Source organism: Bactrocera neohumeralis, chromosome 3 (genome assembly GCF_024586455.1).
Source record: "Bactrocera neohumeralis isolate Rockhampton chromosome 3, APGP_CSIRO_Bneo_wtdbg2-racon-allhic-juicebox.fasta_v2, whole genome shotgun sequence".
NCBI classification, from domain to species: Eukaryota; Metazoa; Arthropoda; class Insecta; order Diptera; family Tephritidae; genus Bactrocera; species Bactrocera neohumeralis.
The window spans coordinates 4,391,087-4,416,384 of NC_065920.1; the positions used below are offsets into that span (position 1 = coordinate 4,391,087).

The 25,298-nt window shown below is 37.2% G+C and overlaps 1 protein-coding gene across 2 annotated transcripts in view; it reads left to right on the forward strand.

The window, feature by feature from the left end:
* Positions 1–25,298, forward strand: part of LOC126754085 (uncharacterized) — a 143,501-nt gene that overhangs the window by 39,561 nt on the left and 78,642 nt on the right. The window lies entirely within an intron of this gene.

Below are 25,298 nucleotides of genomic sequence, written 5' to 3' on the forward strand. Positions count from 1 at the left end.
CACATTTATATGTACCGTTATGCTTGTTTATGTATATACTATATGTAACAGTGCTTTATTGGTTGTGCTTAAAGTCTCTTAAATTCATAGAAAAGAAGGAATATTGAAAATTAAGTGGCCGAGACTTTCATTTGGCCACGTCCATATCCTATAAGAGTTTCAAAGGACTTACGAATTTCACATGCACCATAACTAATACAAGGTGTTTTCCCAAGAAATCAGGACTTTAAAAAAATCAATTTATTTAAAATAGTATCCTTCTGCTTAAATACAGCTTTTTGCGCGATCCAAAAGTATGTCAAACGAGTGTTTTAGCTCGTTGGCCGGTATGGCCGCCAGTATGCCGGTGCAAGTCTTTTGAATGGCCTCTACGTCTGCATAACGCTTTCCTTTCATGGGCAAATGCATTTTTACGAAAAGGAAGAAGTCGCACGGTGCCATATAAGGTGAATACGGGGAGTGATTAATGGTTAAAATGTGATTTTTGTCCTTTTTAATGATGTCCTTTGAATGTTGGATTCTGAGTAATTTTTGGTCGTCAGTCAATTTGTACGGAACAAACCGTGCACACACCTTTCGTAAGCCCAAATGTTCAATCAAAATACGATAAATCGATGTTTTGGAGATGTTCAATTTCATTTCCATGAATTTCAATAATGATTTCGGCTGATTTTTGATGAATTCACGCACAGTTTCGATAGAATTTCCGGTGATCACGGATTTTGATTGGCCCACATGTTGATCGTCATTTATGTCCTCACGACCACTTTGAAAACGTTGAAACCACTCGTGCACTCTGCTACGGGATAGGCAATCATCGCCATAAACTTGTTTCATCAATTGAAACGTTTCGGTAAAAGTTTTAACAATTTTAAAATAAAAATTCAAAAAGTCCTGTTTACTTTGGAACTCACCTTGTATAATATTACTTCTTCAATAGCTAGCTACTAATCGAGGAAATTGAATGAAAACCTTTCCTTCCCTCTTTGCGTCTCAATGATTTTAATTTCACAGCTTGAAAGCCCATCAATCGAAAATACCACACATTCGGCTCGTTTATTCTCCGCAGTTCCTAATATAAATTTCTTATTTACCTAAACTGCATTCATATTCCATTAACCATGGTCCATACTATTAACTTATTTCCTACAGCTATTCCCTGATCAAGCACTTTCCCACCTTCTCGATCGGAATTCATTTATTCTTGAAGAGAATAGAGAGAAACAGTTGCAGACTCCTTTAGATTAAATTTTGTAGACTTTGAGAGTTCAAGCTGTCATTTTATTTGGATCATACGCCCTTTCTCTGTAGAGTATATATCAATTCAAAATAATTGAATAGGTTGGCAGGAATATTGATCTAGGCACATCGATTTCCGAGCTCTATTTCGCCTAACCTAAAATTCGGTCCGAGATCTTACAGGACATTAATCCATATATTTAAGCTTCCTCAACACATACACACGTGTGAAGAGGTGAAAACGTAGTGTTCCTACTAAGAACCCATAAAGGGGTGTCGGTCTTAAAATACTTGTTTTCTGGCTTATAACTTATGGCTGGGCATGTCAAAGATTAATGATCTATTACGACCTCTGGGCACATACCAAGGCATATGTACATATGTGTGTAAACATATATAAAACAAAGTAATTTCGACATTTATGGTATAACTGAGTGTAAGTGAATGTGTGTGTTGTGCAATCACTTCACTCAAATGTTTCTTATTTAATTTTGACATGCAACAAAATACGCACGTATGCACAAATATACATATTTGCTGTAAGTGTTAACTTATTGTGTTGTTGTTGTTGCCTACAAGGCCGCCTTACGCTGTGTCGCATGAAATTTTTGACCTCAACAGAATGGCACATAAATCATAGCGAATGCCCGAACAGCAAATGGAATTGTCAAAACGGGTAAAGAGAAAAAGAGGGGGCAAGAGAGAGAGAGAGTCAAGGAGAAAAAAGAAGAGGGAAGATGGTGAGCGAGAGGGCAAAAGCGTGCAGAAAATCTTTATTTTTGCTGGTGAAAAATCAGAAATGAAAAGTTGAAATAAAAAACTCTTAAAAATCCATGCTCATGTGTATTTATTTGTGTGTGTGTGTGCGTTACGCTATTTTTGTGGAACGAGTCACATATTTCATTTTATATTTTCGGTTATTTAATGTGAAAAATGAATAACACATAAAGCATAAGTGGCCTGGCTCGCATATTTTATGAATATCTACACACATATGTGTGTGTGTGTATGTGGCATGAGCAGTTAATCCTCGGTTTGCATGCACAAATCGTATATATACACGTGACATATGCTAGTGCCGCTCTGAATATGCAAAATTTGTACTCGCTTTTATTTAAAAGACTTACGTAATTCACATCACTATCTTTATAGAATCTGCTGGTTCCGTTTTTTAACTTATTTCCTTTAGTTTTGTGGTCACGCGTGGTTCGTTATGCTTCTAATTGCGGCAAATGACTGGTACACTAATAGTTGCTAGTGTTGCAGGGTTTCAGTGTTGCAAAAATATTTATTATTTAGTTAAAAAAAGTGAAAAAAGAGGAAATACGTTAATCTCAACTGAAGCGAAGCTCTAATACCCTTCATAGGGAAAATTCTTATAGCATAGAGGGGTATAAATATGTCTTTTTCTTGGTTTTGATCGGTCAGTTTGTATGGCAGCTATATGCTATAGTGGTCCGATCTGAACAATTTCTTCGGAGATTGCATGATCGTCTTAGGTAATAATCCTTGCTGAGTTTCGTGAGGATATCTCATCAAATGTAATAGTTTAACATACAAAGACTTGATTTCGATCGTTCAGTTTGTATGACAGCTATATAATATAGTAGGCCGATCTGAATAATATTTTCCGAAATAGTAGCGTTACTGTGGACAAAAGCATATGCTAAATTTTGTTAAGAAATCTTATGAAATAATGTAGTTTTCCATATAAAGGCTTGAGTCTGATAGCGGTCCGATAAAAAGAGATTCCAAGTAGTGAGTAATTTCTTGGAAAACAACGTGTGCAACTTTGTTTACATTTTTGTTTAAATTTTACGGGTTCATTGTCCTATTTTTATAGCATCAATGTCCTCTGGCTTACCTTTAGCCAAGGCAACAACTTTTGTTTACATTTATCGAAGACAAAAACCTTTGATTAAATTTATCTAAGCCAAAAACCTCTGCTTGCATTTATTGAATACAAAAACCTTTATTGACATTAGGTTAAGGACCTTTTTTTTACATTTTGTGGCGTCAACGGCTACTTTGGAGGCTCTTTCAGAACTAGTGCTATGTAGAATCTATCTGCGACTAATTTTGCTGTGAAGAAAGAGAGGTGGTTTTCTTTATAATTTCTTCTATAAAGTGTGGGATATTTATTTAGGAGTTATTTAAACTTGTTCAATGCATGTTTTTAGAAAGAACTTTTCAAACTAATAAATCCTCGGAACGACTCCGTGCAAATGTTTATTAAATATGTTCGAAGAAGTATTGAAATCTTATAGAGTTTGTGGGATAAAATAAAATTGAAAGCGGTTTTCAAAACTCCTTAAGTAAATTTAATCCTAGTTTTACAGTTTTGCAAGTACCAAGTAACCATGGTGTCAATCTACTTAAAGGTCTATTCGATTTTAGAGGGTTCAAAAACATTAAATCCTCTTAAAGTTGTCTCTCCTTATAACGGATGAAAACATTATCAAATAAATTTTGTGGTGTGACAATTTTTGAGCAATTAAACATAAATTCGAGTTTATACCGTTACTTACATCGTTTTTCAACAATACAAGCCAAAATTTCAAGCATTTGGCAGTATTCCTGCAGCCTTCATATTTGCTGAGCTCTCGTTTTCTGTCACAAACAATAAGATGCCAACAATAACAATTCCTTAAACTATTTACGAAGCTGAAACTACACTGTTAGACAGTGCAGTGCCTCTCTCATTCCTTTCCACGAAGCTCTGTCTACTGGCACTCAATCTATTTAAGCCATCTTATTTCACCAAAAATCACAGCTTCAACAACAACAATATTTACAAAAACATAAAAGCATAATTGTGGAAATTAAATTTGTATCTAAGCCGTCTAAGAGGGAGATAGAGAAGGTAGAAGAGAGTCAAACTCCATGCAGCCAACCGAAAATAGTTTGAACAACAATAGTATTCCTTGCCACAGTGAGCAATAACAATAACAATAACGATAAAGGAAGTATTAATGTATTTATATTTGCATATGTATAAGTGCCTGCTACTAACAGTGTCAATGTGTTGGGTAACTGGCGAGTTCGGGATTACTGCTCTACCCAAATGTTACGACGCACTGATAAAGCCATGGGAAAATCAGTAAAGTTGCTTACCGTTTAAATAATGCTTACTTCAATGCTATCAAATATGAAGATATGTAAAGTCTAGAAAGTGGTCGTGGTCTGTCAGGATTTTTGATACATTTTCTAAGTTCTGTTTGTTTGTGCAGAACATACAAGATCTATATTACTTTCAACGGTAACGATATCCTTTTCCCTAGGTCTTCCTTATAACTTCGTTTCATTTGTAATCGATATCTCATAAACCAATTTACAGTCACTTTAGGACTGTTGGACCTCCGCTTCTAAGAGTAAACTAACAGGTTTTTCAGCAAGAGCGCTACAGAAGTTTTGGATCTGAAAAAAATTCTTTATTCTGTGAAAGTACATTCGATGTCATTATGTATGGAAATCGATTTCTTTTTCATGGCCACCACAGGTACGCTTGCAGAAGTCCAGAAGCTGAACCCAAATTTCGACGGCTTTCAAGCCCACAGGAAGTAGTCTAACGGCGTCAAATCGCACGACCGAGGCGGACAATTCACTAGGCCATTTCGTGATATAAAACGTTCACCAAAGGTGGTTTTCAATAAATCGATTGTGACATTCGCTATGTGGCTTATGGTGCCGTCTTGTTGAAACCACATATTGCCCAAGTCCTTATTATCCTATGCGGCCCTAAAATATTCATTTATCATTGAGCGGTAGCGATTTTCATTCACAGTAACGTGCTGGTTTGTTCATCACGAAAGAAGTACGGCCCAATAACGACGACGGCCCATAAACAACACCCAACCGTAATTTTTTCGGGATGCAATGGTGACTCATATTTTGCTTATTGACGAAGCCATTCAGCCAGAAATGAAGGTCGCTGAAGATGATGGAAATCAGGATCATTGGTCAATCGGTTTAAGTTCTTACGTCAATTTGATCTTGTAAGGATGTAGGCCAAGATCTTTTCGCAAAATTCGCCACAACGACGTCACAGAGATTTGGGTCTTCCTCAATTGATGCGCTAGCGGCAGCAATATTGTTGACACTACGGGCACTTCTTTGTCTCACTGGCAAAGGAACATTTTGTACTGTGCCTGTGGATTCAAAATTTATCCACTAGACTCTCAATTGTTGATCTGACAAGACGGTTAAGACGACCATAAATTGGACGTAGCGCTTTTAAAGGTGAGGCCACTGACTCCGAATTTCGTTAGTTAAATTTAATAATTTCAAATCGTTGGATCGTATATCTTTCCGTGATGAAATGGTAAACTTTGCTGAAAAGAAAAATCAAAAGAGCGGGAAAAGTATGGCCGTTTGCTGTTTACTTTTGTAGCGTCTCTATTTAAAAACCCGTTATTAAGCCAACATCGTCCATTTTTAAGATGAGTACATTTTTAGCTTCATCCTCCTATAATCTATAATCGAATGCAGATCTACATAGTCAACCTATGAAACTTTGCCAGCCTAGTCCTCGGAGCTTACCGATTCCCAAAAACTGAAGTAAGCTCGGTATTTCACTTTTCGTTCACCGTCAATCAATCTTCATGGTCACTAGTATATTTTTGTTTTGCTAAAAGAGTAAAAAGTTTAAATTCCGTGGCACAATGTTCTGAAGCTCGATTTCTCGCCAAAAAAATGCTTTGACCTATTTTGTGTTTAAAACTGGAGAGGATTAGTCGAGTAAATATACTGGTAATTGGTTCCAAAAATTAAAGCCAAGGGTTTTTGCATATGTGGGAAGTCTTTGAACAATTTTGGACTGTAGGAAAAATCCTGCTATATATACTGATGAAGAGGTTCAAATTCGGGTTGAGTTATAAGAGTTTTTTCCTAACCATTAGACTTGGTTCACAATCCTTCTAGTCTTTGCATAAGTCCCCTTTTTTTCTCTATCTGTTCATGAATAGCGTTCATACGAGCTATAACTTCTACCAGGCTGTCAATCTGTTCCACCAAGCCGCTCCACCGCCTCGCCAATAGGTTGAGCTAATTACATGAGCCTCGTGGCTCAGGGGTCTATTCTAGAATGTGTCTTTTGTTTCTGTTGAATGCATGTAGCATGAGTAGTACTCAACAGCTGTACAGTCGCTAGCTCTTTGAATTGGTAATCTTTATTCATAACCACTTGGTTCGTTGGTTGCTTCGTTGCATGGCAGAATTCCATAATTGCGTTAAAAATATTAGCATAGCACTTAAGTGATTTTATCGCAAAACTAACCCACTGCGGTGATTCCGATGCAGCAAAACATGCCAATGATAACAAATGAAACTATATAAGCGGATAAGACGGCATTTTCTGCGAGAACAAAAACTTAAGCGTACTCCAATGCAAATGCAACAAAAAGAAGTTTTCGCAACAAAAAGACAATAACGAAAAAGAAACAAAAACAAAAAAACAACAGAAATAAAAGCAACTGAAAAAAGAAAAGAAGAGGCAAATAAACTCCGAGAACAACAAATAGTAGAAAATAAGCATGGCAACGAAAAGAACGCGCTAACAATGGCAATGAAAACAACAAATCGCTTTAGACCACAAGTATCCGCAACAAAATCCATGAAAGCTGTAACGGCACTGCTAGCCGACTAAATTCGCAATGGCAACAAGAGCGCAGTCACAAGTTGAGAGAAAAACTGATGGCACTGATGGCGCGTGTGTATGTATGTGCATGCTAATATAATAAAATATAAAAATATTGAGGGAATAGTTGTGGCTGGCTGAGCGGCAGCTGCAGTGGCATGCAGCAAATCCGAAAAGTCAGTCCTTTGATAAAGCGTATCTACTTGTACGAGGGTGGTTTGTTAAGTGAGCGGTGTTTTAACGGTTTTTATATCGTCCATATTAGGGAATTTCGGTTGGTTCTTAAGGAAGTACTTTTCTCAGAAATTAAATGTAATTTGGAGTATCCAAAGTAACGTTTTCAGAGATACTTTATATGTATATCGCAACGTTCGTAAGGAATGAAGAGGGATGATCTATAATTTCGTGGTTTTCGTAATGTTCTCAAGAAACTAGTTTTTTGGAGATTATATATTACTTCCAGGGTATCATAAAGTTGAAACACACAAAACCAAAAAAAAACATTTTGAGATTGTATAATATTTCGAGAGTTTGGGTTAGTTTAAAAAAAAATTATCGTTTTTCCAGAGATGATATATTATTTTGAGGGTATCGCAAGGTTTTCAAACTTTTCCAGAGGTTTGTTTATTTCCAGGTTTGAGATTTTTACAAACTTGACCCCGTATTTCAATGGTTTTTCAAAGTTCTCAAAAAATATTATTTTCAGCGAAAATCTGTTATTTTGAGGGCTTGAAAAGTTCCCAAGAAATCTTTATCTGATATCATCCATTATTGGAAGATACCAGATTGAAAAAAGTCAATCTCAGAGGACTTGTACTCTTCGTGGAATTTCAATAGAATGACTTATCTCAGCCTTCAGAGTTTTGAAATGAAATTATATGGAAAGCAAATATGTAAAAACTCTTTTGGATCTCTTAATGAAGTATTGAAGTTCACTCTAAGAGAGTTCACATGTCCTCTTATATGATCGAATAGGAGTAACCGCTAACTCCTGAAGTCTTTATTTGAAAGCCTTATCTTTAAAATACACTTCTATAGTAACTAAGTGCATTAAAGAAATCCGTTACAAGCTTTATATCACTCACTTAAGAGATCTTAATTGACAGACTCAGGTTTGCATTCAATTTGAATTCGAAAGAAGTATCCAACTCGGTTAATCGAACTGCACTCGTTGTTAGTATATACGAGGAGGCTCACATTTTCGTTGATCAGTGTAGCGGAAAGCTGAGACATGGGCGAGAAGGGGCACTTGTGAAACCCTCCATCGAAAAATACGAGTAGCAGTGCGATAGAGGCAAATGCGATATGTTAAATGAGCTATGAAGGACAATGGATGGCTGGCGGTTGGATATTCCTTGCATGAAGATTCGAACGTCATAAAAACGAGCGAACAACAGTAGAAATACTGCATAATAAAGAAAAGAATTGCATTAACTGATATAAAAAAGGGTCAGCAAAAAATAAACTATAAAAATTTTTCAAATGGAATAAATCGCAGCCAGCTACAGCAAGTAAATACCACAAGCAGGCATGATAAGAGTGGCTAAGAGCGGTGCAAAAGTGCAACGAAGAGTGGAAAACAAATTCTGAAGTGGAAATTGTAGTGCAAATTGTGGCTTACGAAGTGACCAAAGAGTGGCCAATACAGTTGCGGCTACAGTATTAGCTGGAACTGGCGAGTTTTTGCTGTTGTTGTAATTTGTATTCGCCTTTTTTTGCTGTCATTGTATTTTGCCGGTTTTGGCGTTGTCTAGAAGTGCGTAGCGTTGTTATATTGGGTAGTCGAAAAAGTCTTTTCGTATTTCTAATAAAATTTTAACTTATTTTTTTTTTATAATGAACTTTAATGAACCAAATGTGTACCATTTTGGTCGACCACTTTTTGCCATTTTTCCGCTAGAGACAATATTCCGTCATTGTAAAACTTTTCTGTTTTCTCGGCGAAAAACTGGGACAAGTAATTTTCACAGGCTTCTCTTGAAGCCAACTTTACTCCATTAAAGGAGTTTCTGCATTGACGGAAAAAAATAGTAGTCCGATGATGCAAGGTCGGGGCTATATGGTGGATTAAAATTTCACAGCCAAGCTCTCCCAGTTTTTGCCGAGTCATCCAAGATGTGTGAGGTCTAGCGTTGCCCTGATGGAAGACGAGGCCCTTTCAGTTCATCAGTTCTGACCGTTTTTTTCGATTGCTTGTTTCAATCTCACAGTAAAATGTAGAATAAATCGTTAGACCAGGCTGGAGTAGTTCATAGTGGATGATTCCTTTCCAATCCCACCAAACACTCAGGATTACCACACTTGGACCATGTATTTGATCCACTTTTCGTCTCCAGTTACCGTTTGCTTCAGACATGGTTCGATTTCATTTCGCTTCAGCAAAGAATCGCAGATGTTAATTCGCTCCATTAAATTTTTCACAGACGATTCATGTGGTACCGAAACATCGAGATGCTTTCTGTAGCCAGCCTTTCTTATGATACATGATTCAAAATCAACACTCCTTGGCTGGAGAAGCTACTAAAATCATATTTTTAATCAGACTACTGAACCCTCGCGGTGAATGCACGACCTTACCTATGCAAAAGTATAATGGCAGTGACAGTGGCAACGCCAACAATGCAATTTCGGCCATATGAGCATCAATGAGTACAAACTGGTATTATTTATGAAAGAAAAACAACTCCACAACAACAACAAAATACACTAAACTAAGTTGGATAATAAAAGCAAGAAGAAATGCGAAAGTTACAAACCGCCACTGCATTTCAACTTGTTTGTTTCTTTCTGGTCGCAGCGGCTACAAGCAATTAAAGTTATTGTTGTTGTCGTTACTGTTGTTGGCACTCGGCCAAATGCGCCAGGAAAGTCGTTGAACGTCATGAAGGACATACAAAGAGAGAGACACCGTGCCTCTACCCTTATTTTGGGCTGCGAAATCGCCCAGCTGGTCAACAACTAGTGAGAGACTTGTGAGAAGATAGAGGGGGAGGGCGTGAAGCGTCCGAGATCAGCGTGGACAACACTTTATTTTATACGCTTTTATTATGCTGCTCGTCGGTTTGTTTTGATTTTTATTTCATTTTTCGGTGGGTTTTTGCTTGGCGCTTTGACCTTTATGGCCAACTGTGTGCCCCAATTGTTTGGGCGGAGCGCTCAGCACTTTGTAGACATGCATGTGTGAAGGATATAATGCTCAAATCTGCGGACATGTTGCAGCTTACTGCCGTATTTATAGGTGTACGACCATATACATTTGTATGCATGCGTACATGTGTGTGTGAAAGTGGAGCATCTCGTTTGTTTTTGTGCAGCGAAAGCTTATATGAATTTGTGGCCAAATTTCCGCTTGTGAACTTTTACTATTGCGTACATACAGACATTTAACTATTTAGAAGTGAATTTATGTGGAGGTTATTGTTTATGTTAAGTCGAGATTTTGTATGTGTAACTTATGCGTTTATTGACCTCGTTTGAATACAAACTGTACATTGTAAGTTTCTAAATAATTGTACTCCTGAATATATTGAAATAAAGCCATACTGATTGTACTAAGAAGCATTGTTAAGCGGAAAAAGGTTATATAATTATCACTGCCAGTAACATTACTAATAGCAATAGCATTACCACTTTCAATACCAACACCAATAAAATCATAAATAACAACATTATCAATTTCAGCTTTAATACTAATATTACTAGAAAAATTAGTATTAGTTGCAATATAAATTCCATTATCAATACCAATACAAATACCAACACCAATATAAAAATCAATACCAATTTCAATACTAATACTAATACAAATACCAATACCAGTACCAATGCAAATATCTATACCAATACTAAAAATCAATACCAATTTCATTACCAATACCAATACCAGTACCAATACTTATCATCAATATAGTAACAATACGAATTCCAATACAAATGCAAATACCAATATCTGTATCTACACTAAATATCTATACAAATATCTTTATCAATACTAAAAGTCAATACCAATTTCAATACAAATACCATTATCACCACCAGTACGAATATAAATACCAATACCAATACAAATATATATGCCAATACTAAAAATCAATACAAATTTCAATACCAATACCAATACCAGTACCAATACCAATACCAATATCAGTACCAATACCAAAATCAGTCCCAATGCAAATATCTATACAAATACCAAAAATCAATATCAGTTTTAATACTATTCATATCAATATAAATACAATACCAACATCAATCCTTTCAGTATCAATACCAACACAAAAAACCAATTTCAATACTAATATGAATATCAGTAGCAATACCACTATCAATATGGAAATTATTGCAATCATAATTTTCGTTATACATCGGGAAATATGGAAATTTGGATATAGATCACTTTTTCAAAATTATTCTGTTCTTAATTTTTTAACCAAAAAAAAAAAACAAAAAACCTCGAATCCTTGAAAGCAGTAATACCATTCACAGTGTCTTTTCTTATAGATGCAACATCTTTATCTTGATTTTAATCGGTCAGTTTGTATGGCATATTGTAGTAATCCAATCTGAACTATTTCTTCGGTATTTAAACCTTTGTTTTAGATACTAATTCTTGCCAAATTTCGTGAATATAATATATCTCATCAAAAACCAAAGTTTTCCACACAATCACTTTATTCCCAGGTGTTACAAACTTCGACACAAACTTAATATATGTACAATGTTCTATAGAGAAACAATTACCCGCAACAAATCCCAAAATTACAAAAACTAATACGTTTTATGTTCGAGCAGCAAAAAACGATTCATAAAATCTATAAAATACAATAAAATGATTGGCGTTACAACTACGAATTGTGGTCGCTCGCAATCTACACTCACCCAGTGAGTATTCACTGTATTAAAATATAAAAGCGGCTCCCATTGTGTAAATACTTTAGCGCGGCATACCGCACATTCTAAGCGCCGAACAAAGGATTCCGCTTGCTAACAACCGCAGCACGAGTGTTTTCAGCGGCGCGGCGCACAGTGTGGTGCTCTGTGGGCATACATACATATACATATACATAAGTGAAATTGAGTTATTGAAAATAAATCATCTCATTAAAAGCCGTTAACAATGGTTATGTAATGCTATAATGCTCACTGTGCAGCTGATGAGTGTGCTTGCGATGCTATCAACTTGGAAGCGAACAGAGTGTGGGCGGTCGACACAGTGTTCTCTGTAATTGAGTGAGAAGTTAAAATAATGAGTTGTGCTTTTAGGAGGGTATATTTGTAACTGTAATAATAAAAACTTGAAATGTAAGGATTTTGTCTTTATTAAGCATTATTGGTCCAGTTCACAAAATCTGTCTGGAAATGTTAACATCAAGGGAAAAAATTAAAAAAAAAAAAAAAACAAAAATAAGCTATGAAAGTTACATATTCTTTCGTTGTTCTCTGTCATTCTTCTCAGCTATCCTAGTTTGCTACCAGTTTCAAACTTAAAACTAGTAGTGTGTCCTTAAGACTATCAGCGGATTCTGAAAATAAATCTCAAACTATGGAACTATTTGCCAACCTCATTTCCCTAATGGTCCATTCAATCTTTGAGAAAGTCTTGAGGTCGTTCGGAGAATACGAAAGGAGACTTCAAAGGAAATTGGTTTTCCTAACATATTAGTACTTAGAATAATATTAATCAGATATTAGTGAGTTTTTTGTTTCTTGGGTGAATGAGTGGCTTTGACTATAATAACACATTCTACTCAAGGGTTTTGGCTGGCATAGTTAGTACATTCACCCGAATCGCAGACAGATTAACGTCGCTCATTTCGAGGTTTTAGTGTCGTCAGTGATAATTAATCAGACTTGCTGAGAGCTAGGGAGAGCCGATGAGAAACTGAGAGAGCCCCTGAGAAGCAATCAGAACCAGTGAGAATCGACTAAGAAAATACTAAATCCATTTACATGGGAATTATAAGTATATATTACAAAAAGCAAACGTCAGCATTCATTCAGTATCCGGGAAGAAGTCGCTGATGAAGACCGTGCTGGGAGACCTGCGACTTCGACAAACACCGACAATGTGACTCGTGTGCGCAAAGTTTTGAACTCAGATCGTCGACGTAAGTATTTCGACAAACCGTCAACCCCAAGTTTTACATGGAAGTCTGTCTGACAAGACAGCGCAGTCGATTGGAAGTTGCACAACGACAACGCTCCGGCTCACACCGCCTTTTTTATGAACAGCTACCTAACCAAGGCCGGCATCCCAACGCTTCCGCAGCCGCCCTACAGCCCAGATGTGACTCCCCCGGACTTTATTTGTGCCCTTCCCTGAAAAGGCACCTCGGCTCTCAATGCTATTCCGGAGAATGCCTTCCGTGACTTCTTCAATGCTTGGAAATTGCGCCGGCATCGCTGCATCGACGCAGAAGCAGCCTATTTTGAAAGTTTTCAAAGAATTGTAACGATTGGTTCAATACATTTTTTTAAATTGACTCAGTCCTATTACATACTTTCCGGACAAGCCTCTTAGTTACACTAACGACACATTGTCGAATTGTCAAAAATGGTCAATTCAGTAATTCAAACTATTTGGGGAATGTTTTCTGCCACTATAAGAGCATTAATTTATTACTTGGTGATAAGGCTGATTTCAGAGTTGTATGCGCTCTTCATAAGGGTCGGTAGGTCCTATTAAGGTCCAACTAGGCGGTTTAATATTACTTTCGTAAGAACTAGCGACCTCTGTAATCTTCGATACTTGCGTACTCAATAGATAACCCCAGCATATCTACTAATATTTGCTCACATACCAAATCTGTCCACTCTGTCTCTTATATCATAAAGAGCTCGTAAAACCATTGCGTTATTGTAAGATTTCTTTGTAATTGACCTATTTTCAATTTGTTTTATTTTCTTCCCATTAATAATCATAATTTATAGCTGCATCCTAATTTATACGATCCAATAAAAGCGGTCCATGCTTCATGCTCCACTGTGCCATTCTGCACCGACCAAATACCGACCATTGCCCGACCGTAAGCACTCATAAACTCTCCGCCACTAAACTATCAATGGAACGAAGCGGCGCTGGTCAATGGTCGCCCTCTATTAGGACAGCAGTTAACCGCAACGACGAGTGTAATACGAGCTCTAACGGCGCGTTATGACCGCGTGTTCGCTCGTAAAATATCCAAATAAAAATTCTACTTCATTTCATATTTTAAATTAGTTTTTTCTTTGCACTGTTATTTTATTGCTTAAATTTTTTGTTTTTGTATTTCTATATTTCCATTTGTCGCTTCGCTTTGCTTTTTTTCGTGTTGCATTGTTTGCAAACAATTCGTTGGCGAGCTTTTCTTTGGTGTGTGTGTGTGTGCGATTGTGGAAATAGTTTTATTTTACGAAATGCAATTGTTTTTGCTGCCATCGTTTTTGTTGTTGTTGTTTGTCAATATTGTCCTAGCATGCTTTATTTGATATTTATTTCAATTTTGCTTTGACATTACTTTTATACGTTTTATGACGCACGGAGCGCAAGCGAATGACCCATTACGTGGACGGACATTATTGTCGTACCGTTGCAACCACACACACACACACACAAGCGTACTTAAATACATGCACATGAATGCATTTTCTAAATTTTTTTGCGCAATTTACTTGTATTGAATTCCTTTTGAAAGTCCATCTTTTATTTGTCGCTTTTGTTGTTGTTTTTATGTACTTGTTTTTATAGCTGGCGATATTTTGTTGAAGCTTTTCCATGTTATTTTAGCACTTTTTTAATGGTTTTTCCACTTCGGCTGTCATTTCACTTCCACAGCAGCTGACAGCGTCGGCGAACGCAGTCCATTGTCTTGTAATTTATTTTTAATATGAAAATAATTTGAAAAACTTCTACGTACCCCGCGGGAGGGTGCTTGTAAGCGCCGCAGGAGCGCTGAATATAAGATAGTTTTTCTTAAAATTTTTTGGAGGAGGGACGCAAATTTGCATAAAAAGCGAATTTTTAGTTTGCTGAAATTTAAATCAGGCTGCAATTGTAATTATACACTGAGACAAAAAGTACCCGGAATTTGTAGATAAAACGCAAAATATTTGATTATTCATCAATATATATTTTGTCGCTTTCAAAGAAATCCCCTCCAGATGTAATACACTTATGCCAACGATTTTTTCGGCCCTCGCAACACTTTTCATTAGAACTTTTTGGGATGACCTCCAGCTGCTTCAGCGAATTTTTTTTTATCTCTGCGAACGACTGAAAACGGATTACCCGCAGCGACAATTTCAGTGTGGGGAACAAGAAAAAATCACACGGTGTCAAATCTGTAGAATACGGTGGTTGATCGATGGTAATCATTACGTTTTTGGCTTTAAATTCGGTTACTATTGTGGCTCGAAGCGGTGGTGCATTTAGCGCAATCGGAACGAGTTGAGCAAGGACGCGTTTCATAACCAAAGTATCCAGCAAAATCATTCGAAGAGACTGCCGAGAGATGTTGAGCTTTATTGCCATCTCTCTAACACTTGCCTGACGATTTTCAAGCATCACATCCTTCACTTTTTTAATATTTTTTATCGTTCAGAACGAAGCATGTCTTCGAGAGATTTTACCTGTATATAAATATGGGTCCGTCTTAGACCCGGTTGTCTTGGAAACGCATCATGTTTTGTTTAGTAGAAATAGTCTTAACTGTAAACTACTAATGCCATCGAGCCCATATCGAAGAGGGTTCCAAAAACAAGCTTATTTAATGAGCTTCAATCTAAAAAAATAAGTAATGAGCTTCACTGAACAGGAATCTAAAGATACAGTTTGCGTTAGCCGGACCCTTTAATTGCAATTTCAAGATAATTTTTAGATAAATAAAAACTTGTTAAATAATTAATACAGAGAATTAATGAGAGCCTATTAGAGAACTAGATAAAATGAGGAGAGCCCTTAGGACCAGTAGGTGTGAACCGCTGAGAAAACGCAATACCAGGGGAGGGCCAATGAGAACTGTGGAGCGCCAGTAAAAACCAGTGAGAAACATTGTTAGCAAACAGAGAAGAGCTGCTGAGAATCGATGAAAACTAGTGAGAGCTGAGAAGAACTATGAAGAACCGATAAGAACCCTTCAGAATCAGAGAGAGCCAATAAGTACTGGAAGAGGCACTGCGAATTGGAGAGAGTCCCAGAGAATTGCTGAGAAATCGTGACTAAAGAAAGGCAATGAGAGCCGGGTAGAACTAGTGGCAACCAATGAGAACTGAGGAGCGCCGAAAGTGAGAACCGGAGAGAAACATTGAAGATGAACCATCCAGAGCCCCTGAAAACTGGTGAGAACCCTCCAGAGAGCCAGGCGAGAACCTATGAAAGCAAATAAGTACTATGGAAGTCCCTAAGAACCGATGAAAAACCGTGTCAGCCAATGAGAACCAGAGAGAGCCCGACTTTGACTCCTGAAATGGCCTGAGTAGGAACACTGAAAATCGCCCACTCCCTAGCCCCACCTTACTAATTTCAGCTCATTTTAATGTACTTGCTTTGTTTTCATTTTGTGTACTTTGTGTTGCTGTTGTTGTTGTTGTTAGTTTCTATGAAACTAGCAATTTTCTGGAGTGCATTTCGGCTTCGACATTAAGGACTTTGACGCCATTTTTCAAGCATTTACTCATTTTGTATGTGGTGGAGTGTGCGGTATCTGTGTGTGTGTGTGTATGAGGTAGTGTGCTACTTTCACTATTAACCACACTTATGCATACACACACATTCCCGCGTACGAGTAAGTGTTGGCCTTTCACTTTGTGTTTGCTGCTCTCCTTGTGTTGATATTTCTGTTTTTTTGTTGTTGTCGATTTTGTCAATTTTGTTTTTTGTGATTTTTAATTTTTCATGTTGTTGTACTCTCTGAATTTATTGCAGTCAAACTATATGCTCTTTGACTGCTAATGTGCGTACTTAGTATGCGCTTGTGTTTGATGCAGCGATGCGTGGCATGCAACAAAAAGTGGGGTTTTTACTTTCGGCGCATTTTCCTGCAGGGTTGCTACTACATGTGCAAATCCTCGTACATTTATATATATTTATGTAATGCAGCCCATTCGTGTGACATTTTCCTGCCGCATTTTAGCAGAAGTATGTAGGTTGTGGTATGTTTGGGCGATCATATGTGGGCATCGCCTCGTGTTTGTCACATTTAATGGACGCTCATCAATCTATTGGCAACATTGCGACAAAAGCTATGCGCCACTTTTGTGCATTAACATCTTCCATAAGAGCATCAGGACATGCCAAGTAATATTAGACTAACAGGGTGCTCCTAATCTGTTTCAAACTTTTCAGCTATATAGTGGTTACTACTGGTTACTGATTAGTTTAAAGGAAATTTGTAATGGGTTTCGAGAATTGTTGAGAGTGTTGGAGTATCAATGAGCAAAGCACTAATAAGGGCCAGTCAGGACCGGGAGAATCACAGAAAGATGTGGGTGTAAACGAGAAGCAGCGGGAACCAATGAGCATCAAGGAAACCTAACGAAAACCAGTGAGAATCGAAGAGAGCCTAATTCTCAATGAGAATCAAAGGGAGCAGAGAGAGCGCCTGTGAGTACCAGTGAGACCAAATTTCTGCAAAATTCTTTTTTTTTTTGCCAAAATTTGTTTTTTTTTTACAAACTTCGTTTTTTTTTAAGGGTGATACACCTTTTCGGTACCATTTTTGTAGTGCGATTTGGCCTTTGCCTCGAAGTAGGCCTCAGTTTCTGCGATTACCTCTTCATTCGACGAAAATTTCTTCAAAATTCTGTTGAGATCTGAGAACAGAGAATGACCGCTGGGGGTCAGATCTGGAAAATACGGTGGATGCGAAAGCATGTCGAAGCCGAATTCATAGATTTTTTGCCATAGTTTTCACTGACCTGCGATGCGGAGCATTGACTTGATGAAACACTACCTTCCTTTTCTTCAAATGCGGCCGTTTTTCGGCGATTTCGTCCTTCAAAAGGTCCAATAAAATTAAAAAATAAATCAAAAAATCCAATAAAAAATTATTCCATGCGCATTCCAAAATACAGATGTCACAGTTTTGCCAGCCGACATTTGCGTTTTCCAACGCTTTGGAACGGGTTCATCGTGTGCGGTCCACTCGTATGACTGTCGATTAGACTTCAAAGTGAAATCATGGAACCAAGTTTAATCCATTGTCAAATATCGAAACAAAACTCGGGCTTATTACACTTGAATTTCTCCAAACACTACTTAGAATCAACTCGTAGTTGGTTGTAGTTAAAAGTGAGCTCAGGCGGCACCCAATTTTCTCAGAGCTTTCTCAAACCCGAATATTCGTGAATGATATGATGTACAGATTCGGTTGATATCCTTAGAGTGCCTGCTATCTCGAACAACTTCACTTTCCTGTCATCTAAAATTATTTTGTGGATTTTTTTGAAATTTTCGTTGGTAACAACTTTTTTGGGCATCCACTGCGTTCACCGTCTTCGGTGCTCATTTCACCGCGTCTAAACTTAGTGTACAAATCATTGATGGTTGATTTGCCTGGGGCAGTGTCCGAAAACTCGTCATCAAGCACCTTCAAAAAGCAATATTTTATCAACGAAATTCCTTTTTATCCATTTTTTTCACAATAACAAAAGTTGCTTCACTCAAAATGATATGATTCACAAACTAATGATCCGGCAGCTGTCAAACTTATACACGCGCCGTCTGAAGGACAGGGCTAACTAAAAATAATATGGATGAAATTCGATGGGTCAGGCAGGGGACTTATCAATTGACCTGTTATTATAGCTCCAGTGTAGCCTTTTTTCTTATTTTTTTTTTTTCAATTTAATCCTTCTATGCCCGACCAACACCCTGTATTGCGCGATGCCACTCCAAACTAAAATGCCTGACTGCAGCAGCTGCATGCGTGTGTGCACGAGAACACACTTCCTTTGCACGACTGACTTTGCAACACTTTTTTGCCACAAATTTGGTTGATGTTTTTTTATGTGACCCTTTTTCCTCCGAAGCTTCATTTGTTGTTTTTGCACAATTTTATTTTTTATTGGGCTTTTTATTTTGCTTTTCTAACGTACAATCGAGTTCACAAAGGACACAATGTGGTGCACTACATTAAAGCCACTAAGCGGCATGCAACATACAAACATCTGCTGCCACACACATACTTATGCACTTATACACTCAAACTTAGGGAAAAGTGTGTATGTGTATGTTTAGATATGCATGTGTGTGTGCGTATACGCTTGAGTTGAAAGGGTTAAATCGAAGCATGCCACAAACGATAACAAAGAGCGGCCGAAGCAAAACAAAGTGGAAAAACGAAAAAAAAAATGAATTTAAGGAAAAACGCAACTTGAAAGTTTGAAGGTGGCAGGCACCACATGCGCATATGCTCATGTGTGAGTGTGTGTGTGTGTGCTTTTCTGCAGTGATAGCAGAATTTTCGGTTGCGCCACGCTTTGTTGCACCCATCCGCCAGCATTAAATTCAAGTTGACCCAGTTTTGCTTGCAACTACATACACATATTTTCACGCAAAAACTTGCAGCGGCAGCGGCGGCAAGGGCAGCGCGTGGCAGTGTGGGGCTGCCGATCACTTAGTGCAACATTGCCGCACATTTAACGGTTGCGTTGATGATGTTGCTGCCGCGTGCTGCTGATGACGCCGACGATGAGGCCCTTCAACATTGCAGCATGTGGCAGCTGCTGCACCTTGTGCGTATGTGGTGTTGCGCCTGTCGAACATTGTGCGGCATAAACTTTGCTCTTTTCACATTTTGCTGAATTTTTTATGTGCTGTTGCACCAAAATTTTTATCAAATTTTCTAGTTGTTTATGTTTTTTTCTCATATGCTTGCACCGACTTTACCGTTAGCTGGTTGCTCGGTCGCTTAGTTGCTGGCACATGCGTTGTGGCAACTAAATTGCAATCCAATTAAATGTGGCAGTGGCAGTGGCAGCAACAGCCGTTATGCATATGTGTGAGTGCTGTGATGGTTATTGTACAACAACAAAAACAACAATGGTATATTGCAACAACAAACACAGTGTACAACAACAAAAAACAGTTTACAACAAAAAAATATTTTACAACAGCAACAACACTTTACAACAAAAAGACCAGTTTATAACAAACTAGAACAATTTGCAACAACAAGAACAAATCCATTTGACAACAATAGCAGCGTCATTTTATAACAACAACAACAATTGTTGCATATGCTGTTATGCCCTGTTGCAAGCATGCAGCACTTCTTTCAGTACATAAAACACATCAGCATTGATTATGCCACAGCTTGTTGCAACAACGTGTTGTTACTAAAAGCTAAAAATTACATTACTCCGCACTAAAGCAAATTTACTGCGCTTTATATTCTTTGCCGTTATTTTGATGTTGTGTCCTTAAGTAGATTGCCGCATGCAACATGCGTCAGTTAATAGTTGCTCTATTCGATTTACGCTGCACATGTCAGCCATTGTTGTAAGCAGCTACACCTGTGCACACACACACATACATATATACCTTTAAATATACATATATACCGTTATTGCGCTTAATAGTTTATTATACGGTTCTTTAGCGCAACTTGTGTACCCCTTGCAACCGCTTCGAGCGGGTAAATAAAGTGTTGCTCCATATAAATTCGGTGGCAGAAAGTTTCGCAAGTCTTTTATCGCGCTACTTGGGTATACTTATTTAAGTTTTGCGAGCGCTGTTCATTAAGCAGTTAAGTTGAAAGTCAGAAAACGCTTGCTTTTTTGAGATTTTTGTTTGGAGAACGCTTTTGTTAAGGAAATAAATAAAAAAAATAAACTTTATTGAATTTAATATACTTTAATAATCGGCGATTTAGTTTAAAAATTTTAGATTCTGTTGTTTGTGGTGCCGAGAACCTACGAAAAAAGGTGTCTTGCGGTAAATACGATTTTCCGGATTAAAATATCTAAAATCCAAATCCAATAAAAATTTGTCACTACTATAAATGAATACAGTTAATGATTAAAGGGCCAGTCTAAATCTTGATTTTTGTCAATATGGCGGCTTCCAAAAAAAAAACTCGTTTATTGTGAAAAAACTTACACTTCAGGCTGGCGGACATAATGGAAATCATTATCAAAAATGGTATTCCTTCGATCATTATCTGACTAATTCTACTATCTAAGAAGGTCGTGTGGAAGTTTCTCGTCAGTCGGTGCAACCGTTTCGTAGATTTATTTCTCACCAACTCTGAAATTAGTGTTTCGAGAAAAACCCGTTGTAAGCGTTGGCAGCCGTTGGATTACAATTAAAAAAATTCTCAGAAATACGCGCATGTATCCGAAACTTATTGCCGTATCAATTTCAAAATTGTGAAGAATATTTTCAAATAGTGCGTGAACACTTGGGAGCTAACCCTGAACTGGTAAATCATTTGTCTTCGGATCGAGTTTGAGTCATTACGGTTCTTGAAATCGAATTTTCAAAACATCTCAGACATTTACGATATCTTAATGGTTAACATTGATTTTCCCATATATGGACTGATTATATGTACACCTAGGAGACAGTCGACATTACAATTCTTTCAAACAAACCTGTCATTCGAAGTTCATTGGACTGATGCTCTGTCTCTCGACTGCAAGTTCAAATTTTCAGAATAGTGAACAAGTCAGAATTCTTCAATAATAAAACTATTTTGCGCTGGCGTAGAGCTTCTTTTATTAATTTGTCTACGTTTATCTCCTTTCTAGTTTCCAAAATTCGAAAAATGTTTCACTCAAAGCTGTATTACGTTAGGTCTCTTTGAACTTAGTAATAGCGAGGCAGAAATAATACGAAATCGGAAAAGTGATGTCAAGTTGACAGCCTTTAGCTAGATTTATATTGAGCTCCGTAGACTTGAATGGCGCATGAACAAGAACTATTTATGGTAGGTCATTATATCTCAATGTATAAAGGAGACATAAGTAGATGGAAAGCTACATATATTAAAACAGACTTTTTTGTTGTACATAGTTTGGCAAAAACCCTCAAAATCGTTAGTGCCTTACTATTCACAGTTGGCATTTAATGAAGAGCTTGAGGCAATGCATTTTCATCACGTTTGCAATACATAAAAGGAATCATCGAAAGTCCCCGTCTTTCTGTCAAAATATACATGTATATAGTCCCGCAGCTTTCGGCATATCGATCTGCAATTTATGAAGAAGCTACTTATTTGTCGGAACCGCCCATATTAGACCACTTTAGTTAGCATATAGTCGCCATACAGACTGATCTATGAAAATCAAGTTCTTGTGTTAGAACTGTTTTCTTTGATGAGATATCTTCAAAAATGTTAACGTACGTTCTTGCCTAAGCTAATGATGCAATCTCCGAAGAAATTGTTCAGATCGAATTACTATAGTCTATAGCTGCCATACAAATTGAACGATCAGGATCAAGTGTTTGTATGGAAATCTGCTTCATTTGACGAGATATCTCTGCAAATTTCGTCATGAGTTATTATTTAAGACAATGGTGCAATTTTTGTATACACTTTTCAGATCGGATCACTATAGCACATAGCTGCCTTTCAAACTAACGGATCAAAATCAAGTTCTCTTATGAGATCTTTTATTATTTTTAAAGCTATTATTGCTTTAGTGCAACCGAAGTTTACGTTTTTCTTGTTGTATTTATATAAATCGAACTATAAGGTTTTGATGCACCTCCCAACCCATACGGCAGCACCCATCTCAATCTCTATCTAATCAAATTTAAATGAAAACTTTTCCCGTTCGTGCAGCAAATGGTGTAAGAAAAACTTTTAGCTGCCAATTCAAAAACACCGTTGTTTACTTTTTTCAACAAAAAATCTTGAATAAATACCGTTGTATCTACAAAATGCTTGTTTACCTAAATTCTTGTTTGCTTGTCGGGGTTCTTTGCAGTTTATTTACTGCTGTTGCTGCCATCAATGTTGCAAGTAATTTATTTTGACTGGCTACACCATTTACTCTATTAACTCAGTTACAGTTAGTTAGTTTGTTGTGGACTGGCGCGACCGGACAGCCAAGCTGTGAGCTGAAAGCTGACAGTCAACGTTGCCGCTCCGCTGACTGAGCGCCCGAGTGGTTCGGTGGTTCAGTGGCTGAGTGGCTGACCCACAGCAGCAGCGCGCACTAGCTAAATAAATAAATACATAAATATAAACTTTCGTACACACACACACACGCACTCATACAGAGTTATGTTGATGTGTATAATCGGCGGCGTGGTGGAAAGCTGTTGACTTCACTGGCTCATTGGTTACTAAGCCGCTGTTTGTTTGTGTTGGTATTATTATTTGCCGAGCCGGTTGAGTTGGTTAGTTGGGTGCCATTTTTTGCGCTGCCACTCAGTTAAAAAATGCGATACATTTGTGTGAGTGTGAGTGTATGCGTGTGTCGGTGTAAATTCACTCGAGAGCGAAAGATAATAGTCATTTATAAAATGAATTTTATTTTATCTTATTTGAGTTGTTGTTTATTTATATTGTTATTGTATTGGATTGTAAATATTTTGTCGCAGTTTGCGAACTTTCGTATGCGTGTGTATGTGTGCGTTTGTGTTGCAGGTGTTTTTGTGTAAATTTACGATTTTAAAATAAATGGTGTTTCGGTCAATGCAGCAATCGTTCAGACTATTCATCTCGCTTCACACATGCATGCTCATAGTTTTATACGCACACATATACATGTACATATAAAAAATGTGTATATATTTATGGATTCAGGACTTTCATTTTTGAAGGTTATGTTTAGCGTTCTTATTGTAGGCAAATTATACGCACATCGCAGCAAAAAATAGTGCAGGGTGCCTGAAATTTAAATATGTACATGTTTTCTGATAAGCCTGGTAGTTGCATTTTAATCGAAGTTTTTGTATATTTTTTCTCAAATTTGTAGAAGGAAAAATCTTCAGAGTACCCAAAGGATACTACTGAATTTATTTGATATATCACCTGTAGACGATAGCATAATTTTTGTTTTGTATTTTTTTGGTAAACTTGGCACAAAGTTGCAATTTAAATTTTTTGACAGGTGGCAACTCTGTCAAAATTTTTTTCATATAAATGATTTAGTCACGTGCATTATGTTTGTATCCATTCTGTAGTATTTTCAGTTTTAATTATTTTATTAACATGTGGTAACACTGTTGCAAAATACGTTTGAATTAAAGTTACCTCTATTAATTTTCTCACTATTTTCTTTAGTTATCCAGCTTTGCCGCTTATTTTGTAATATTTTGTTAAAATATCGGTATCGATTGCGTGGCAACTCTCTTCCAAAATATGTGCTTTTACGTAATTTTGCAAAAGGAATTTTTATAAAATTTTACAAGATATAGGTACAATAACTCTCTCTGTTCCAACCCTATTCTAAAATGTTTTTATATCCTTCTAACTAGCGGAATACTTACCGAAAATCTTTCTTATGTCCAGCTTCGTGAATTTATCGACGAAATTCTCATGTGTGACATGTTTCAGACATTCCCGTATAAAGTTAACATTATGGTTCTGTGGGGAGTCAATCTTCCATAAAGCTAAGATAAGTTGTTGCTGTTGTAGCGACAGAATTCTGCCGAGTTGATAGTCATTGACTAGATAAAAAATCCAGGTCCATTCCGGTTACGTAGACTCGACTGTCGTGGGAAGTTCGTTCAGTTTACTTTTTGTGTACATATGTAGATCTCTAGAATTTGCATTAAAATATACTACTTGAGCGCCTATGCTCCTTTAAACTGACTATGTCTACTATTTTACTTTATTTTTATCCGATGTAAAGCCTGGAATATCCTTTTTCCTGCCATAACAGATATACTTGTTACGAAATGTTTTCTTTGGTGGCAACTTTATTCAGTAGAGACCTATTTTTCGAAGTTTATTAAGAGTTATCCATTACAAAAATGACTATAAGTTTTTAGTTCCGCTAAAACGGCCCGAACCGACTTATTAGCACGAAACATCCCTAATTAGTCAGGCGATATTCCTACACATTTTACTGAAGTCTTATAACAGTTTAGGCTTCCTCTCCACATTAAGAGCTCACATCAAGAACTCATTAAAACGTATTCCAAATTTTCTAAAGACAAAATTCAGTTTCTTTATACTTCCTTTTGTAACACCCTGTATAAAGAAAATTATAAAGTCTTCTTTACGATTTTTTCAATTACTTTGTAGTTTCCCATTTGGCCATTGTATTGTATTTATTTACAACACTTTGTTAGCTGCTCCTCCTCCCACCCCAGCGCTCGACTCCCGTTACGCGCCCAAGTCCACATTGTTTGTGAGCGCTGCCAAATGTCTGCGGCAATAAAATACTTAATTTCATTGTTTCCGCATTTACCTTTCAGCATCTTTCAACTGCAACAATGTCGTGACATGTTAAGTGTCGTAATAACTCAGTTGATTTAAGGCACTTACTT